This window comes from Papio anubis, chromosome 8, assembly GCF_008728515.1.
Source record: "Papio anubis isolate 15944 chromosome 8, Panubis1.0, whole genome shotgun sequence".
NCBI classification, from domain to species: Eukaryota; Metazoa; Chordata; class Mammalia; order Primates; family Cercopithecidae; genus Papio; species Papio anubis.
In genome coordinates, this window is record NC_044983.1 from 132,392,659 (window position 1) to 132,412,069 (window position 19,411).

Below are 19,411 nucleotides of genomic sequence, written 5' to 3' on the forward strand. Positions count from 1 at the left end.
TGGCTTTCACTACCATTTTTTTTTCCCATGAGACCTTCATTCATGGGAGCTAGACCCCACCCAAGTCTGCTTTACCCAAACCTCTATCCCTCTTGTGAGTCGCCTTCTCAAAATCTCCTATGTCTAAATGGACCTTGAGTTTTATGACTTAGAGCAGAAGTCAGACAAGAGGGGCCCACCTGAGAAAGACAGCTATTCCCCAGCTCTGTTGCCCGTGCCTTTAACCTCTGTCACCTTTACTGTAAGGAGAAAAACATGATATTCCAGTTATCCTCAGATCCAAACACATTTTTCAGCACAGTTTAACCAGAATGCAAACCTTCAAGAATACACATATTTAAAATAAAACTTGTCTTTACCTACTCTTATTCTTTGGAATGTTTGTATGGAAGAAAATCAATTTCTCTAACTCATGAACAATTCCCATCTCTATTTTCTGAATATATTATAAAAGTGAAAATAAGCTACCATTTGCTGAGAATGTACGACATAACATACATAGTTTTTTGTGAATCACATGTATTTTCTCATACAAACTTTGTAACTCTTGAGGCAGATTCAGAGACAGGAAGCACCTTGCTCAGTTACACAGCCAGTAAATGATAGAGGCAACAGTGCAACCTACACGGTTTAGCCAGAGACAGGATAATTTCCTGTGCTGCCTCTCCGTAACCAGAGGCATCGGTTCTTGAAATGCACTATTTGTATTGGAAAGCCTCCCTTTCCATGCTGCCAGAATAGGACCACTCAATTACATTTCCAGTCCAACTGCCCTAAGTTGTTTTGCCATACAAACTGAGGAACAGCCAGGTACTCAGGAATTACAGAAGGTAGTCATTTCACCAATAGCTTTGACCACCTCCCAACAAAGCATTTATCTCCTCTCCTCAAGTGCCAAATGTACATCCCATTTATTTTTTGTAACTTGCTTCCACATTATTGCTTCCTGAGCAGAGAGACAGGACAGAGGCTCACATTTGTGCAAATAACTGAGGTGTAAAGAATCTCAGCATATCTTGGGATCTACAAGTAGCTCTGCATTACTGGAGCAAAGAGTAATGCTTATTTGATTATTAAGTCATTTTAACATTAACTGGACACCACCACCACCTGCTGAATAAAAGCTCCATGAGATTAGGCACCTTGTCTATGTATTTAGGGCTACCCTCTGCCCACCCTGCTTTCTGACCTAGAATAAAGCCTGCTATATAAAAAGTGTTCAGTCAAACCATACAATAAATAAACATAAGCACCAGGGCAATGGTGGGCAACATAGTGGATGACAATAAAGATTATAGTCCCTAGAGTTTCAATAACAAAAACATGATACTAAGATAAGTAATTTAGGTGAATTCTTCTATAAACAAGTAAGCAGTCGCTGAAAATTGATGGAAAGTGGGGTAGGATGATGTGATGGTTCTGTGAGACAACAACTAGGGTAGTCTGAAATACATCTAGAATGTTCTTCCCAGTTAGATGGGGCCACAACAGAGGTTCTCACCAGTTTTGCTGCTGATCTGCTGACTCACTTCACTGGCATGAAGCAGTATTTTGGCTTGCAATTGTTCTACCTTCCCTGGATTCTCATTCAGCTTTTGTGGCTCCTATCTAAATGTGTTTACCTCCATGATGATGAGATCCTAGTTTCTTCAGGATACCCATGTGCCAAGACCAGTGGCAACAAGAATAGATACAAATTTCAGTCTCTTTGTGTGCTGTCCAATTTATGCTCAAAGGGCTTCATCCTGCTCAACATATTCCCTTCCTGCCTGCCTGCCTGCCTGCTTGTGGACTTTAAGCTGTAGGAAAACTGCTCATAGAGATTACTTAGCTAGATCCACAGTAGCATATGCAAAATTCTCTGTAACAAATAAGTGTGTGTGTGTGTGTGTGTGTTTCTTTGTGTAGTGGTTTTGTTTCTCTGGTTGATGCCTGACTAATAAGGAGTATTAGTTTAAGTATCAGACAAAGGATTTTGAAGCAATGTCAGATACATATGGGAGAGGGAGGTCATTCTAGAAGGTGAGATTTCAGGAGCCACATAAGAATTTTGAATTGAGAAATGAATTGATTCACTTCAGCTCGACTGAGTATTGTGTCAGCCCTGGAGATCAGTCAGTGAATACAGTACGGTCTTGTTTTGGCATCAGTGAATGTGATCAGTGGGAAGGAAGTGTCATGTGTAGCATAGAACATGCCAGGTAATTATTGATAGAGTAAAAGCTAAGTGAAAATGCACAGAAAAAGGGCCACAGAATCAAAAGTTAAAAGATGATGAAATATAGAAAACAAAACATAGCGAGCTTTCTTTTTCTCATAGAAAATTAAGGAGGATTGTGTGGTATTCTAGGACATGTATACCCCTATCTTATATAAAATATGGAGGTGCAAGAAAGATAAATTTTTCATCTTTTCCAGCTGCTTACAGTACCACCCGGCCATCTTCAGTGGGGTCCCTGGATCATTAAAGAAGAGTTACATTCTTTGGAGATGCACCTGATAATTATCAGTCAGAAAAGGCAGGTAGAGGGCCTTGGAAATGAAATAGCACCTCCCATCACCAGGTGGCCACTTCGCAGTGATTCTCTGTTTTGAGGTCACCTCTATATGCCAGGGATTCAGTGGTTTGGAAATTAGACTGATTAGACTGTACTGCAATGACATGGTATAATCCGGCCCACAGATAGTTATAAACCACTGTGAGAAAAGACCTTGTGTGTGTGTGTGTGTGTGTGAGTCTCACTCTCTCACCTAGGCTGGAGTACAATGGCACAATCTTGGGTCACTGCAACCTTTGCCTGCAGGGTTCAAGCAATTCTTATGCCTCAGCCTTCTGAATAGCTGAGATTACAGGTGTGCACCACCATGCCCAGCTAATTTTTACATCTTTAGTAGAGATGAGATTTTGCCATGTAGCCCAGGCTGGTCTCAAAGTCCTGGTCTCAAGTGATCTGTCTACCTCAGCCTTCCAAAGTGCTGGGATTACAGGCATGAGTCACTGAGTCCAACCAGAAAAGACATTTTTAATTTGTCTAGATTCAGTAAACAAAAGGAGAGGCGTTCTTCTTCCAATCCGTCCTCTCTGGAATTGTGCCGTTAGAAAGTCTGGAAGACTCAGACATCTCATGGCCCAGGGTAAACACACAACATATTTTAGCTATAATTGTTGTTATGATTATAATTAAAACTTTATTTAAGGAATGGAAAGTTAGCATTTTTCACAAACATTTAAAAAATAAAAGCAGTGTAATAGAGTGGAAAGGATTTGGGTTTTGAAATTTGAAAGACAATATGGTTCAGATCTTTGTTCTACATGTCTCTGAGTCATCAGGTCTTTCCTCAGTGCAAAGGGAATGACGCTGATGCTGTTGCGAAGACTTCAAGAGCTATGGAACCTCCATACCTCCTGTGGAGTTCACATTAAACGTATATTTTTTTCCTTTTAAATCTTCATCTTCACCCCACATCCCTATTCATTTCCCCTTTGGAAAAGTCACCGCTCTGGGAGGCAAATTCTCATCTATAAAATGCTTACATGAAGAAGTTTTAAGGACTAAATGAGCTAATATATTCATATGTAAGTGATCCACAAGCATTTAATTATATGGCTCTGGGTCAGTTATTTAAGAAACTATCTCATCCTTTAGGAAGAAGGAAAACATTATTTTCTTATTTGCACAGATGGGAATATTCAATAAGCAGGTGCATTTACCCCAAGAATAATGGCTCAATGGCCTTCTTTGATGAATTAAGGAGGTTGGTGGAAGAGGTAGCAGTATAAAGTAAAATTGTTCCCAAAATGTCATCACCGTGCAATAGTGAGTTTTGTTAACTTGTTGAAAATTTCATGTAATTTGGAATGAAACAGATAGCCTGCTAAGAAAAACAAAATTAAGACAATTGTAGATATGGGAAAAAATGAATGTCTCTTTTACCATTTAATGGTTTCTAATCTGAGGAGGTGAGTCCTTTTAAATTAGTCATCAGCATAGCCTTAGAAATAACAATGCATTGAACCACAGTTTTAACATCATCTGGGATATGGAAATGAACACTGATGTGCCATCCAGATCCTTCTTTCAGGAATGACAGGATTAGTCCCTCAGCTGCTGGGAGTGCTGTCACTGGAAAGCTAGCTGTTGTCAGCTCCCTGTGGGAATTGTCTCAGATGGAGAATACAAGCTTTCTCAAAATCACGCCACCTTCCTTCGCCGTACCATATTTAATGACTGATGGAGCGAAGATAAAATAACAGCTCCCCCAATCCCGAATAGAACAACTCTGAAGGGTCATCAAAGCATCAGAATCTCCCTTAGGTTGAGACCTCCAATGAGATAACTTCATAAATTCACATTTCCTTTTACCTAGTTCTGCTTTCTCAGTTACCATGAATGCAGTTCATCCCAGAAACACTTCCTAATAATCTTTCTGCATGCTAACATCTAAGAGTCTGCTTCTGAAGAAATCCACAACCGGTGCCGGAAATGATCTGAGAAAGCTGATCCTGGGATGAGAGTTGGAGCTGTAGCACCTATCTCCTGCAGACAATGAGGATCCCATCAGAAATCAGGACTTCACAAAAAGTAGCAGTGCATTTATTCAAGGTTTTGTTGGTGTTGAAGTGGAATGAAGTGACATTAGAAAGCAGTTCATTATCTGGTCCAATAAATATGTTATTTGAAAAAATAGGGGGAAAATAGCCACTATGAAAACAATGAAATTGGAAATCTATAGCTAAGCCCAAGTATTGCTTAAAAAATAAATAATAAGAAGTTGAGATTGTTTAATCAGCAAGTAAGAGCTTAATGTGAAAACCGGAGGGTCTCTTTGGAACACATAGAGAGGATCTCGTCCCCTGCAGCTGTATGGCAGAGAAAGCTGCGGACATGGTTAATTACTTAATTGTAGGAGTAGTCAAACTCCAAAAATAAACTCCCAACTAGGAACATCTTTTATGCCATTCCAGAATTCTGGTTATGAAAGAATGAGATTCTGATTCATCTTAGCTGATGCATGAAAAAGTTTCGAATCTCTATGTTCCCTGGAATCTTCTGATCCTGCAGAAGTACCTACTGTCCTATTGCTTGAAGATGATACGAAACTTCTTCCTAGAAGGACAACATGTCCGCCATGTAGATCCTCCCTCAACTCCTCTCCTGGATGTTAGGCCAATAACTAGGGTTAAGTTACAACATATTCTGATGGGACAAATTGGTCCTTGTAAAGGAAGAAAGGAGCTATGCATCAAATAAACTGTAAGACCTAACGAACCTCAACTGAGAACAAGTTGGCCAAGGTCACATGGGTTTGGATTCTGAGGGTGCTATACAAAGATAGGGTGAAGAATTTAAGATTAAATAGGGGGAATTTATCAATTTGAGAAGACTCTTCCAAGTCATATGTCTTGGCAAAGTCCCCAGGAGATAGTGCAAACATGCTACAAGGCTAGTTCTAGATGCATGGTAAAATTGGTGGCTCACATGAGTATCTAGAAATGCCTGAATTGCATTGCAGATGGTTTCAGACAGGATAAAAAGGATGATACAAGTAGGCATCATTAAGAACATATATTGTGTAATACTGGACCCACCACTGCCCCCTGACTCCCAGCAGATGATTATGTTCCACAGAAGACCCTGGAAGACGTATCGTTTACCAAAATAATAAAGAATGCACAAATAGGAGGTACATCACCACCCTGAGATTTTCAATAATGGCTCTTTATGTCAGGCACACACTACAAAAAGGGCATTAAAGAATGAAATTCACTCCTAGAGATGGGGTTAATAGTATCCTGATACAAATTAGGCCAGGTTGTAGTATTTAACCTTCAGATATCACATTGTTATGTGAAGTCAAGATCTTTTTTTCAAGAATGAAGGACTTAATCCCCCAACTTCAAGTCCAAAGACACATTTCCTTCCTGAAGAGACCTGCCTCCAGCGACTCTTAGACATGGAGGTATAGTGACTGAACCTCCTTACCTCATCTTGGAACGACTCTCAATGATCATTTGAGGTTTCAGATTTCCATGGGGCTGGCTAAGGACTGCACTGAGACTGCACTGAAGGTCAACCTCTCCTCCTGCATGAACATACTTTTTTAACCATTATCTCACAGTCATTTATTCCATAATCATAAGAATTTCTTAATATAAAGCTCAGTCATGGAAATCTCTCTCTCCCAGGGAAGCCGTTTGGTAACAAGTGTCACTTACATCTACATTGATGGGGCTGTCCTATTTTACACGTGTGCTTTTGTCTTAGTTTTTCACATTTGTATCTCTGTGTCTCTAAATACTTATTTTTTTATTTATAAACAATGTAAATATGATGTCATTCTTAACTCTTTTCTTCATGTTGGTTTTATCTGTTTATTTCTTACTATAATAAGAAAGTTTAATATTTGATGATTATCATTTTATGCAAGATACTATGCTAAAATGAAAAAAACTTGCCTCGGGTCCTCATGCATCCCCACTATTTATAGAGCTTGAGCATTCAGGTATATTACAACCTCTCTGAGTTTCTGTGTATTTAACTATAGTTTAACAGAGAATGCCTCCCTCACAATAATGGAGGGTTTACATTTATATGGCAAGAAACTATGTAGTTTTTAAAATGGTACAAGAGACACCAAAGAACTGTCATTGTCATAGGCATTGGTTACTCATGAAAGTAACATCAGATCCATGGGCAAAATAACAAATACAAAATGGCATTCATGTTAGTAATAATCCGTAGAATTATTTTAAGTCATTTCTCATCCATAGCTAAGATATGAGCTTTGGAATCTGGAAAAAGTTAGATTTGACTTCTACCTCTACCATTAATTTCTGGGTGAATTTGGAAAATTTAGGTTGACCCTTTTGTGACTGATTTTTTAAACCTATAAATCTATAAATAAATGCTATTTATTTCACAAAATTTTTGTAAGGACTGAATGAGGTAATATATGCAAAGTACTTAGTTAGCACTTAGACATGTATATGCTAAGCCCTAAAGCAATGAGAACAATTATTGGTTTTATTTTATGAATTGCTGCTATTACCATAAATCTTTACTCCATACCTATGAGATAGATAGGCATGAGATTATTAGTCCCATTTAGGACAAAGAACAAGAAATAAAGTAAGTTTCTAGTCATATAGCTAGAAAGTGGTGAAGCTGGATTTTCAGCCAAACTCCTTCATCTTCCTGTATATATCATGTTCATTCCACTAGGCCTGGTCCTATAACAGACTTGGGATCTAAACAATACTACTGAACAGGAGTTCAGGTTATGTTGAGTGTTAAGGTGTTGGGTGACAAAGGTGTAAAGAGTCTTAGTCCTTAACTTTTGGAGAAAATTTTAGCTTCTCAGGATTCTCTATCATCAAGCCCAGTGGTTCATTTAATGCCTCCATCGCTTAAGCCATAACCTGACTTCTGATCCCACAGGAGTTTCTTACATTAACCTTTTTTCTCAACTCAGCAATTGCTCTCTTGTTGATGCCTTTTGAGGAATATCTTTTATATAGAGTTGTTTGGCCTGACCTGACCTGGGAAACAAAACTCCCCTCACAAGCAGAAGAAGAAATAAGGAAACAATAACATGTGTTTGATTGCACAGTATACATTATAGGGGTTATCGTGATGTTAGTTAATATAAACACCCTGTGTTAGAGTAAAAGGAAGGAAGGAGGAAAGAAGGAAGAAGGAATGGAGGGAGGGAGGGAGGAAGGAAAGAAGGAAAGGAGGGAGGGAGGGAAGACAAAACACAAAGGCCTAGAGTGGGAAATAAACACAGTTTAACAATCCTTTTTTTATGCCTGTTATTTAATAAAATGTCATGGCTTGGAGAAATCATCCACCCTCTCCTGGAGCCATATGATAGGAGCTCAGAGCATTGTGGACTGTCTGAGTCTAGAATTGCTCTCCCTCAACAGCACTGGGACAGTCTAAAGTGGGATATAGACCAGCAGTGGGATATAAACTCCTCCTGGCTGAGGAAACCTCTTGTTCCCCACTACGGGACAGAGCCTTCTCATTCTCCTAGACTACATTTCTTCTTTTCTCTGGGAAGCCTTCTTTGATTCATCTTTCAGCAAAAACTGCACATTTCCTTTGAAATGTCTTTTGCACATTTAATACAACAGTATTCACACTCAACTGCAAAACAGCTTTACGTTTCTCCTTTTCTGCTGGAACATTCAGGCAGTAGAGGATCAACTCATCTGCCTTTTTTCAGTGCCTAACATAATGTCTGGCTGATATGGTTTGGCTGTGTCCCTACTTAAATCTCATCTTGAGTTGTAGCCCCCATAATTCCTACATGTTGTGGGAGGGACCCGATAAAAGTTAACTAAATCATGGGGGCAGTTCCCAGTTCTAAGGGTAGTGAATAAGTCTCAGGAGATCTGATGGTTTTATAAGGGGTTTTGCCTTTCATTTGGCTCTCGTTCTCTCTTGTCTGCTGCCATGTAAGACATGCCTTTCACCTTATTGTGAGTCCATTAATCCTCTTTTTCTTTATATATTACCCACTCTTGGGTATGTCTTTACCAGCAGCATAAAAACAGACTAATGCACTGGCAAAGTTGGTGCCAATTTAGTGCTAACTACATGAATACAGAGAGAGAGAGAGAGAGAGAGAGACAAAGAGAGAAAGAGAGAGAATTAGACTGTGGTCTTAAGTTATCTAAAACATAAACCTTTATTCTGTGTTGTATTTCATTATTTCTACTGCTGTTTTTGGTATATATATTCAAGTGGAGGATACAGAATACACATGCAAGAGAGTGTCACTTTCTGAGAGAGCTGAAGACCATTTGATGGACCACGATAAATTTCATCAAAGGAAACAGAGCAGAGAATTGACCAATAACAAACAGCTGTAAATGAAAGAACTGTGGGCAAGGTAATGATGAAGTAATTACCCTGGTTTTAACTCAAAGTCTAAACTTTTCTAGTATCTTTTAATGAAACACTATGTTCTGCCTACATAAATCATATATTTCTATTATATGGTTAGTTATAAAATGCCTATTTATGTAGCTGAAAAGAATGTCTGGCAGCAGGTAGGTGCTGATGGGGATAATTTGGGGTCCAGACAAGCTATCTGCATTGAAAGAGGAAGAGAATCTACAGCATTTTAATGAAATTTTGAAATGAAACTAAATTAGGTATTAAAACGAAGTATAATTTCTCAAGCTAAGAATAGGAAAATAATATATTGAGTGGAGCTTTTTATAGCTTAGAGACATAAGAATAAAAGTTTAACACAATTAAGTTATTCTTGATGTGACTCTTGAGCTAGAGATATCATCTCTTTCTTATCCTAATTGAGTTTCTCTATCTCACTTCCATTAATAATGGTTAGACTAAGATACTGGTCAAGTGGAAAAATGACCATAAATGTTCCCTTAATCTGTAGAGGATTAGGTACTTCCAGAATGTACAGAATGATGATAACATGACCCTTGTTGACCTAGTCCTAAAGAAGAAGATGAATTTTAAGAAAAAATTTAAAAATAATATGTTCTAACTCTTTAAGGTTTAGATACAAAGTCAGCCTATTGAGCAACCTTTGATGAAGCATTGTTATGTGTGAGATACTTTGCAAGTGCTATGAACAAAAATCAGTGAAAAACAAATAAGCAAAATACAATAAAATGTCTCTACCCACCCACCTAAAAACGGACAAAGTAGGAAGAAAGACACATAAAACAGGAAAGAAATGATGCAAATGCTATATGTTGTACAAGTCTAATCGAAATGCGTAAGATGTTCTGGAGAATTCCCAAATGTAGAAATAACCAACGTTTCCAAGGTGGAAAGGGAAAGAAGGGTGGCACTGGAACAGATACATTAAAGGGTAGCCAAGTGTTTGAGGGGACAGTATATACCACCCAGAGTATCTTCTGACAATTCCAAGGAAATATGCATAGTGGGTAACAAAGTAACATGTCTTGGGTATGTTCGAGGAATCTAAGTGTCATGGTGAGACTAGAATCATGATGAGAGTGGGTGTGGAAGGGGCAGTGCGTGGCTCATCACATCCTGTATCAGTTCTCTATTTTTGGCATGTGGATGACCACTTCCCAGTCTCCTTGCAATCCGAAAGAACCGCATGACTATTTCTAACCCATAAAATCTGAGCAGGAGTAACACGTGCTCTACCTGAACTGTGACTGAAAAGCCCCTTTTCCATATACTTCTTCAGTGCATTTCTTCCCCTAAGGCAGTGAGCATGAGAGCCTTCGAAATGAAGGTATCAAAAGGTTAAGGCAGGTTGGTTTGTTGAGTCACCACGTGAAGGACCATTGCAAAGAGAGTCATCTACAACAGAATTCATGTAAATTGTGTTGTTAGGTGGTGCTTTTTGTTAAGCCATTGAGACTGAGAAATTGTTTGTCACTAAAGCATAAAGTTGTCCTATTCTGACTAATAGCAAGGGTGGTGGTGAGAGTTGAACCCAGAAAGAAAGGCAAATGACATATCATGTAACAATTCAATAAACTCTCCTTTGACTTCTTAATGAGAACTAATTATTTTCTCTGATGCTTCCCAAGCGTCTCATTGGTTTTCTATTCAGCACGTAATTCCTTCTGCAGGCCCTATTGTTCCTTGCTGGTCTGTTTTTCTCATTATATTATACAATAACATCATTCAAGTTATGCCTAATGTAATAAAAATTCCCTGAATAACAAATACACTAAAATTTGAATACCATTCACTAAGAATATATAAATATGGAGCATAACAAGAACTCTTAGGTGGAATAAAGTAGCACCAACCTTATAGTCTACACTATTGGAGGATTCAACAAGGATTTCTACTTTTAAGTGAAAATTTAACTTCTCAGGACAAGTGTCTTTTTTTCACAACTTTATTCAGGTATAATTGGTATAACAAAAACTGCATATGACTAATGTGCACACTTTTGTGTGTTTAGGCATAGGTACACACTCATGTTAATATAACCAAAATCCAGGTAATAAACGTATCTATCACTTCCAAAAGTTTCCTTGTTTAGCTTTGTAAACTTTTTCTTTTTTTTTTTTTTTTTTTGCCTTTTTTGTTTATTTAATTTTTATTTTTGTGAAAGTAGTTAACATGAAATCTACCCTCTTAACACATTTTTTTAAACATCCTATTCTTCAGCAGATGTCTGGAACTTACTCACCTTGTGTAAATGCAACTTTATACCTCTTAAACAACAACCCTCCCTATTCCCTTCCCCCATCCCCTGGTAAACAACATTCTATTGTGTATTCCTACAACTTCGACTGTATTAGATGTCTTACATAAGAGTAATCCAATGATGTTTGTCATTCATTGACTAGCATTTTGGTGTTTTTCAGTGTGTTTCTATTTCTTCTTTCAGCAAGTATCAGAGTCTCTGTACGAGGATCAGGAGCTATAGAGGGAGTTGAAGATACAATGACCTTACTCTACAAAAGTTTGAATTCCCAGACTCCAAAGTATGGTTTCCAAAGCACAGATGCAGCCTCTGTTACTTCCACAAGTAGTATTTTAGCCTAATGTGGATCAGATTGAAACACAGAAAAAGCCATGTCCTGCAATGTATCAGATGACCCCATCAAAGTTCCACAGATGGTCTTTAGGAGGCCAGCCATGCAATTATTTGCTAAATTAGATGTTCGTGTGTATAGGCGTGTATATTTGGAAAATATATTCAAAGCTTTCTTTGGGTATTCCAAAGAATGGTCCACTTTGCCATATTTTTAAAGAACTGCTGATGCAGCGGGAGGCAGACATATATAAACTTCTTTCAGTTTAATGTAGTAAGTGTAACAATAAATATAAAGACATTTCTGTAGTTTTATAGTGGAGTGAGTGAGGGCCTTATTACTATGTAATCAAGGGTTATTTTGGGGGATCTGACTGTTTTATATGTGACAGTTCCCTTATTTTATTAATGTACAAAAATTTGAATGATAGTTAATTATATCATTTAACAGTTGGGCATATTTGCAAATAATTAATTTTTAATTTATGTAGAAAGTCTAGTGATTGTTAGACTTCTCATCAATTAGTGATTGTTAGACTTATGTAGAAAGTCTAGTGATTGTTAGACTTCTCATCCCCCTGTAGGAACTGTAGTCAAAGTTCCTACAGGGGGAGCTCTGCTCTGTAAGCAGTGAACTCCCATTGCCCAAAACATTCACAAAACATTGTCAAGCTTCAACTAAAGATGTGATTTTTTGACTTTTTGATAGTGATAGATCACCATACCAAATCAGACTTATTCTCTGCTTTTACTATATTCTATGTGTATCAGGTTTTCCTGAATGCAAATACAACATAAAAGAATTGATCAGTTAATTATCAACACTTTATGCGTCAGAACAGGGGAAGAAAAGCCATGTATGGCTTCCCACACCTCAATTAATAGCATGTTCATTCCAGTCATTTTCTCTGTCTCTTTCTTGGGTGCCTCACTTTCAGTTTATCAGGAAATTATCTTGTTTCTACCTTCAAAATATAGCAGAATCTGACCAATACATAACGTAATCAAACAAAAATCTATAAGAACTCCTTGATCTTCTATTCCTTTCCCCACCTCCACCCCACCCATCAAAACCTATGCTCTGAATCTTCTACTTTTAAGGACATGCCAGAGTTACCACCTCCATCCATGTCTCCTTTTTTCCAATGCTATCATCTTGATCCTGGCTACCATGACCTCTCACATCCATGTATAAAACTGACTATTGTCCATTGCGTATAGACATGAATAGAAACACATCATGTGAAATGTCTGATATAGTTTTCCTGTGTCCCCACCCAAATCTCATCTTGAATTGTAGCTTCCATAATTCCCATGTGTTGTGGGAGGACCTAGTGAAAGATAATTGAATCGTGGAGGCAGTTTCCCGCCATACTCTTCTCATGGTTGTGAATAAGTCTCATGAAATCTGATGGTTTTATAAGGGGAAACCGCTTTCACCTGGCTCTCTCATTCTCTCTTGCTTGCTGCCATGTAAGACATGCCTTTCACCTTCTGCCATGATTGTGAGGTCACCCCAGCCACGTAGAACTGTGAGTCCATTAAACCTCTTTTTCTTTATAAATCACCCGGTCTCAGGAATGTCTTTACCTGCAGCATGAAAATGGATTAAAACAATGTATATCTACTCCAATGACTTTCCAAATGACTTAGAATAAAACCCAAAGTGCTGTCATAACCTTCAAGGCTTGCCTTTATCTGTGCCATTATGTCTCCTCTTCAGGTGCATGTCATGGCAGACCCTGTTGTGCTCAGTGGATTTCAGTCATGGTGGTGTTTCCTGTGTTTTTGAATCATTGAACATGTTCTAACCTTAGGGCCCTTGTAGTTGGGATTCATTCTCCCTGGAAGGCTCTTCCTCTACATTACACCATAGCTCACAACTTTTCAGTTCTCAGTGAACTGCACCATTGAAAATACTTCTTCCCGGACTGTCCAGACTAAATTACTTCTGCTTTCACCTGATCACCCGCTCTCATATTATTCTGCTGTTTTATAAACATTATTACTCTGAAAAACTTGTTTATTTATTTCCTACTGTATTATTCATTGTCAAATGAAATTTAGGTCCCATGAGAACAAGGACTTTGTCAGCTTTGTGCTGCTGAATTACTAGACAGTAAATGCCGTACATGTAGCAGCACAAAAATTGTTGCGTGAATAAATGAGTTAGGTTGAAAGGCAAAGTATGGTGATAAGAAAGGAATTAAAAATACTCAAGGGGATCTTTCAGGTTTTAGTTCTGACAGATAAAGAGCTTGGAAGTCATTCTACCTGTTCTCCTAACAAGAAAAACACAACTGAACAAAGTGAAAATCAACTAACTTTCTTAGATTCATCGGAAAATTGAGATCACTGGGCAAACAATCGCCCTAAATCTAGGGAGGCAGATGGACACACAGAATAACAGCTAAGATCAGCTTACCTGTAACAGTAGCTTCTCGCCCTAGGAACTGCTAAGTATATGTAAAGGTAATTTTTACAAATGCGTACACCTAAGAGTGCGGTAGTTGGAGAGTTCAGAACTCCCGGGGAACCAATCTTAGGGAGGCTTACACACATTTCCCAGGTTTTACCTGCAGAAGCGCTACCAGATTTTCATGGTGATGATGATCAGAAAAACAGCCTCTTTATTTCTGGGACAGAAAAAGGAATAAACAAAAAATACAAAAAGCTGAAGCCTCTGGCATCTATAGCTACGGCAGACATTAAACACGGCCCAACTTCTAGCCAGATTAACATAGAACTTATACTAAAAATCGAATTACCTCAGGTCCTGAGAGAAGCATCAATAGATGGTGCACAGAGAATTTTTAGGGCAGGGAAAAGACTCTGTATGACACTTTTAGGGATACACACCATTACACATTTGTCAAAACGCATTGAACTGTGTAACACAGAGTGAAACTTAAACTACAGGCTTTAGTTAATAATAATGCGTTACTATTGGTTAATTAATTTTAACAAATGTAGCACACTTATGCAAGAAATTAATAAAAGGGAAAACCGGTTGTAGGGGGGTTGTATATGGGAACTCTGTGCACAATTTCCTCAGATTTTCTGTAAAACTACAACTGTCCTTAAAAAATAATGTTCACTTTAAAACCAAAAAAAGACTCCCAAGGATTTGGGTCTGAAAAACTGGGGAAAAAATGGTGAAATAATTTTGGCACTCAGAAGGAGTCAAAGAGGGAAGGAGAACGCACACATTTATTTATAGACCCTTTTCTGCACTGGATGCTTCAAGAATCAGAGCACCAGTCATTTTAGATATAACGATTAAATTGCCAAGATGATGTAATAGTGCAATGACTGCTTTTAAGTTATTAATCCTGGAATTTCACATATTTTTGTAAGTATAAATGCACTTGCACTCCATTTAGTGCAGATGTTTATAACATATTCTGGAAATCTCAATGAATGGGGAGTGGTAGACTTTTTAATGGAACATGGCTGGTAAAAGCTGGAAGGCTGTGTAACTTGAGGGGGACATGATCCAGGAAGCTATAATAAAAACAGCTGGACATAGTTGTTGAGGAGAGGAGGCCAAGAAGAAGAAATAATCCTGCTCAATGAAGAGGTAAAGCACTGTGATTTGGGGGTGAGGTCAGCAGAAGGGAGAGAGCAGCAGTCGGTCCCCAAGCATGAAGATGTTATATTCTTTTTTTTTTTTTTTTTTTTTTTTGAGACAGAGTCTCGCTCTGTCGCCCAGGCTGGAGTGCAGTGGCGCCATCTCGGCTCACTGCAAGCTCCGCCTCCTGGGTTCATGCCATTCTTCTGCCTCAGCCTCCCGAGTAGCTGGGACCACAGGTGCCCACTACCGTGCCCAGCTAATTTTTTGTATTTTTAGTAGAGACGGGGTTTCACCGTGTTAGCCAGGATGGTCTCGATCTCCTGACCTTGTGATCCACCCGCCTCAGCCTCCCAAAGTGCTGGGATTACAGGCGTGAGCCACCGCGCCTGGCCAAGATGTTACATTCTTTATCACAGAGATGTTGATTTCTATCGTACTAAAACAAGGTGCAATTGTCTAAGGCCACAGCAGCCTCCTCGCTCAGATATTCAGGAGATGTGGAGGGGGGTCATCTATTGACATCATGGCCCCGTTGTGCAGTTTCTGTCTATGCAGACAACTCTGGCTATGAACAGCTAGAGGTATAAGTGCTGGTGGAGATTGTTGGAGGTGATCCCTGAGGAGCTGTGCATAACTGACTCTGCCTCAGAAGGCACAAGCTAATTTTGAACAAACCCCTGTGCTGTCATCTACTATAACAAAGCCAATTTAGATTAATCCTTGAACTGGGATTCCATGTGCATAATACAGTCTCCAAAACAAAGAAAGGCAGACCAGAGACATTAATAGTATCCAAATGATTGCTTAGGTTTAATGTGAAGCTCTTTTTAAAATGTCCAATTTTTAATCTCAACTGTGCAAACAAAGCCTCCACCAAAGGATTAAGAGCCTTCAAGAGTCTGCTACCAGCACAAAGAGGGCCTGTATTTTAATTAAACAAGGGGTGCCCATCCTTCTTGCCTGTTTTGACCAGATGATTTGGCTGCTAATTAGACTTTAATTAGAAAGAAAAAAGAACAATTCAGTGTGTTTTTCTTCAAAAGACAGTGAGAAAATAAACCTCAGATAACTTTATTATAATGGTTTTGTAAATAATGGACCAATGGCTGCTTCTTGAATTCACTTATGATTACAGATTTAGATTTAAATTAGATTGGACTTCAGTTCGCCCAATTTATCCCCAGATGTATCTCACTCAATTATTGTGTTCCATTTACTATATTATGATAGTCAAGATCAGGGGTTTGGGATTATTACATTTCTTAGTTCCAGCTCCAGATTGTGACCTTGGATAAAATATTTCGTATTTCTGAGTCTATAAAATGAAAATTATGATATAATTTATTTCATAAAGTTTGTGGGAAGATTGAATGTAATATGCATGAAAGGCATATATTGCTAATCCTGTACATATACATTTAGGAACTCCTCAGGAAACCTGCGGCCTGGTAAATGTCTTGATAATATGGTAATGTATAAAAGTAACCTTTTCAGAGGTCATGGTACTGGAAACTAGAAAGACCTAGGTATAGGCAACAGACTGGGGTTCCCATCCATGAGCAAATGGCCTCATTGCTAACCTGTTCTGACATGGTGTCCTCTATACTTTCCTCTCTGTTTTTTTTCATTGGTTTCTTCCTCAAATTCTTCATACTTTGAAACACAGAAATGTAATTATTAAACAAATATTTATTGAGTGTTTATGATGTGTCAGGCCAGGTGTTTGTCGTTGGTGATACCGTGCTAGAAATGATAGATAGTACTCTCTTGTGAGGTTTACAATATGTTAACAGAAAAAGCAATCATTTCTTGATGTCAATGCAGCTTGTGTTTTATGGCAAGAACTTTACATGCATTATTAATTCAACTCATTTTCAGGCAGATATTGCTGTAATCATCTCACTGTTGAAGAGACTAAAATGTAAGTAACTTACTCAAAGCTACAGCCTGCAAATAACAGAGACTTAGACCTCCCTTGCTTTGATGACTTAATAGGTTTGGAGAATACATTGAGTATTCAGGTTTTTGACATAATGAATTGTAGATGCCTATTGGACATTTAGTTGAAAGCTTCAAACAAGTAGTTGGATATACGTACCTGAACCTCAGAAAAGAAAACTGGAAATACAGCTATAAGTTATCAGCTCAAAGGAGGAATTTGGAGATGTGGGAATGAATGACTTCACCTAGGACTGAACAGCAAATAAGGGACTTATGCAAAATATCAAACGTCAGTCTCCACTTCCAGACATTTTTATTTAATTGGTTTACAATGGAGGATGAATGAACTATTTTTACAATTTTTCATGTCGTTTGAATAGAGATAGGATTGAATGCTATTGACTTAGAAACACAATGAAAAAATGAATAAAAAAAGAGAGAAGGCTCAAAGCAGTCCAGAGTCTCAACTCTAATATGAAAATTAATGTAGAAACAAAAAGGGCATCAAAGAGACAGATGAGCAGTGGGAGGAGGTAGACAGAATGCCAATGATGAGAGTGGGAATTCGAATAGCAACATTTACAAGTACAGAATATGGCACCGAGTGGGAATTTGGGGAAAAGAGAAAACGACATTCCAATTGTAATGGACTTCATGAACCATAAAGAAAAGATTGAGAATTTATAGGATCCTATTCAGATCAATCGGTCACTCAACACGTTTGGGTCTTGACAGCCACTGCCCCCAGACAGACTTCAGCCCATCTCCTGTTGGCCGTATCTCAAGGTCACACCAGGTTTCCATCCATAATGCAGAACCAGGTGACAGTTAATTTAGGTCATCAGATACTGTCTGGGAGTTTGAGATCCATCTACTTTTTCCAATCATCAATTTAAAGAAGCTGACATCACTGTAAATTTCTTGCAACGAGCTGCCACTGATTGAGTGGGCAGGCACAATAGAATTCTCCAGATTGATGACTGGAATAACTCAAGAAAAAGATCTCACCCTGAATGCCTGTGGAGAGATGCGCGGGAACAAAATCATTTAGGGAAAGGGCCATTCTTTGATTCTTCTGTTTGTCTGTTACACTGCATAGAGTGTTGTGCTTTGTATTTTTTAATCATATTTGAAGTCATAATTTCTTTCATAAGATAGGCGATCCCTGAAAAGGCAGAATTAAAATGTGCTGATTATGTAGGTAATGAGCACAATATGTATGAATAACCACAATTTAAATCCCAGTTTTATCACTCACTAGTTCTGTTATTTGGAGCACATTAGACATACTCAAAGGCTCAGTTTTCTGACATGAAAAATAGTGGTAACAGTAGAACAAATATTACAAGGGTGTCAAGAATTCCTGGCATGCAGGTAGGGCTCAATCAATGTATATACTATTGTAATATTATTGTTGTCAATAATGTTTCTCTTTTACCTTAGTTACCAGGAAGTTTGAGATCAACTGTGTTTTCTACTATGTACGCAGCCCTGAGTTGTGACAGAAATATCAATTGTAGAAGATGAAAGTTCTCTGTCCCAGAGAAACATATACACTGGTGAAAGGTGCAAACATACAAAGAGATAACTCTATGTTGCTGGTGCTGAGTACACCACAGTGTTTCCAGGCTCTATAAGAGCATTTATTTACTCATCACAAAAATAATTTTCTGTGCTTCTCATGTGTTAATTCCCAAAGTACCTGGCACATAGTAGGTACTCAATATGCAGCCTATGGGCTGAATGAGCTGTTAAATCTCTATCCTAAATTATTCCTTTAGGGTATGTAAAAATTCCAGATAGAACACAGCCTCTATGTCCTATGCCACATTATATCTAATGAATTAACATTGAAAGTGCAACTTTAGAAAAGAAAATTTCTCTCTCTGTTTTAATTTGTGTCAACACTTTCCATTTCATAAGCATAATCCATTGGTTTGATCATGTAAAATAACTCAGGAGGTGCCAGCTGTAGATATTTTTTGTCTTAACATGAAAATAACATGGAAAATTAAACTATAGAAGAAAAAAATACTCTATCATTTTTTATTTGAGCTCATTCTGCTCAAGTGAGATAATGCCCTGTGTCTGGAAGACACACTTCCCAATCTCACTAAACCACAATGTCACCAGCCTCCTTCCCACCAGCTTCTGAGTTCTCTTATTTCCCTGGTCCTCCAACTAGAACAAGGATTTTTCCCCTTCATGTAATGATTCTGAGTGTGTCAGCTTGTCAGTGGCAGTGTGGAGAGTTCCCTCCTTTGAAATGTTACAGTCATTACTGACAGCATCACCTATGATTATCATTATTAATGGGTGGGAGTCAATAGAACCAGTGGCATGAACATAAGACCAAGAGGCTTGATATGCAGGCTGACTCTC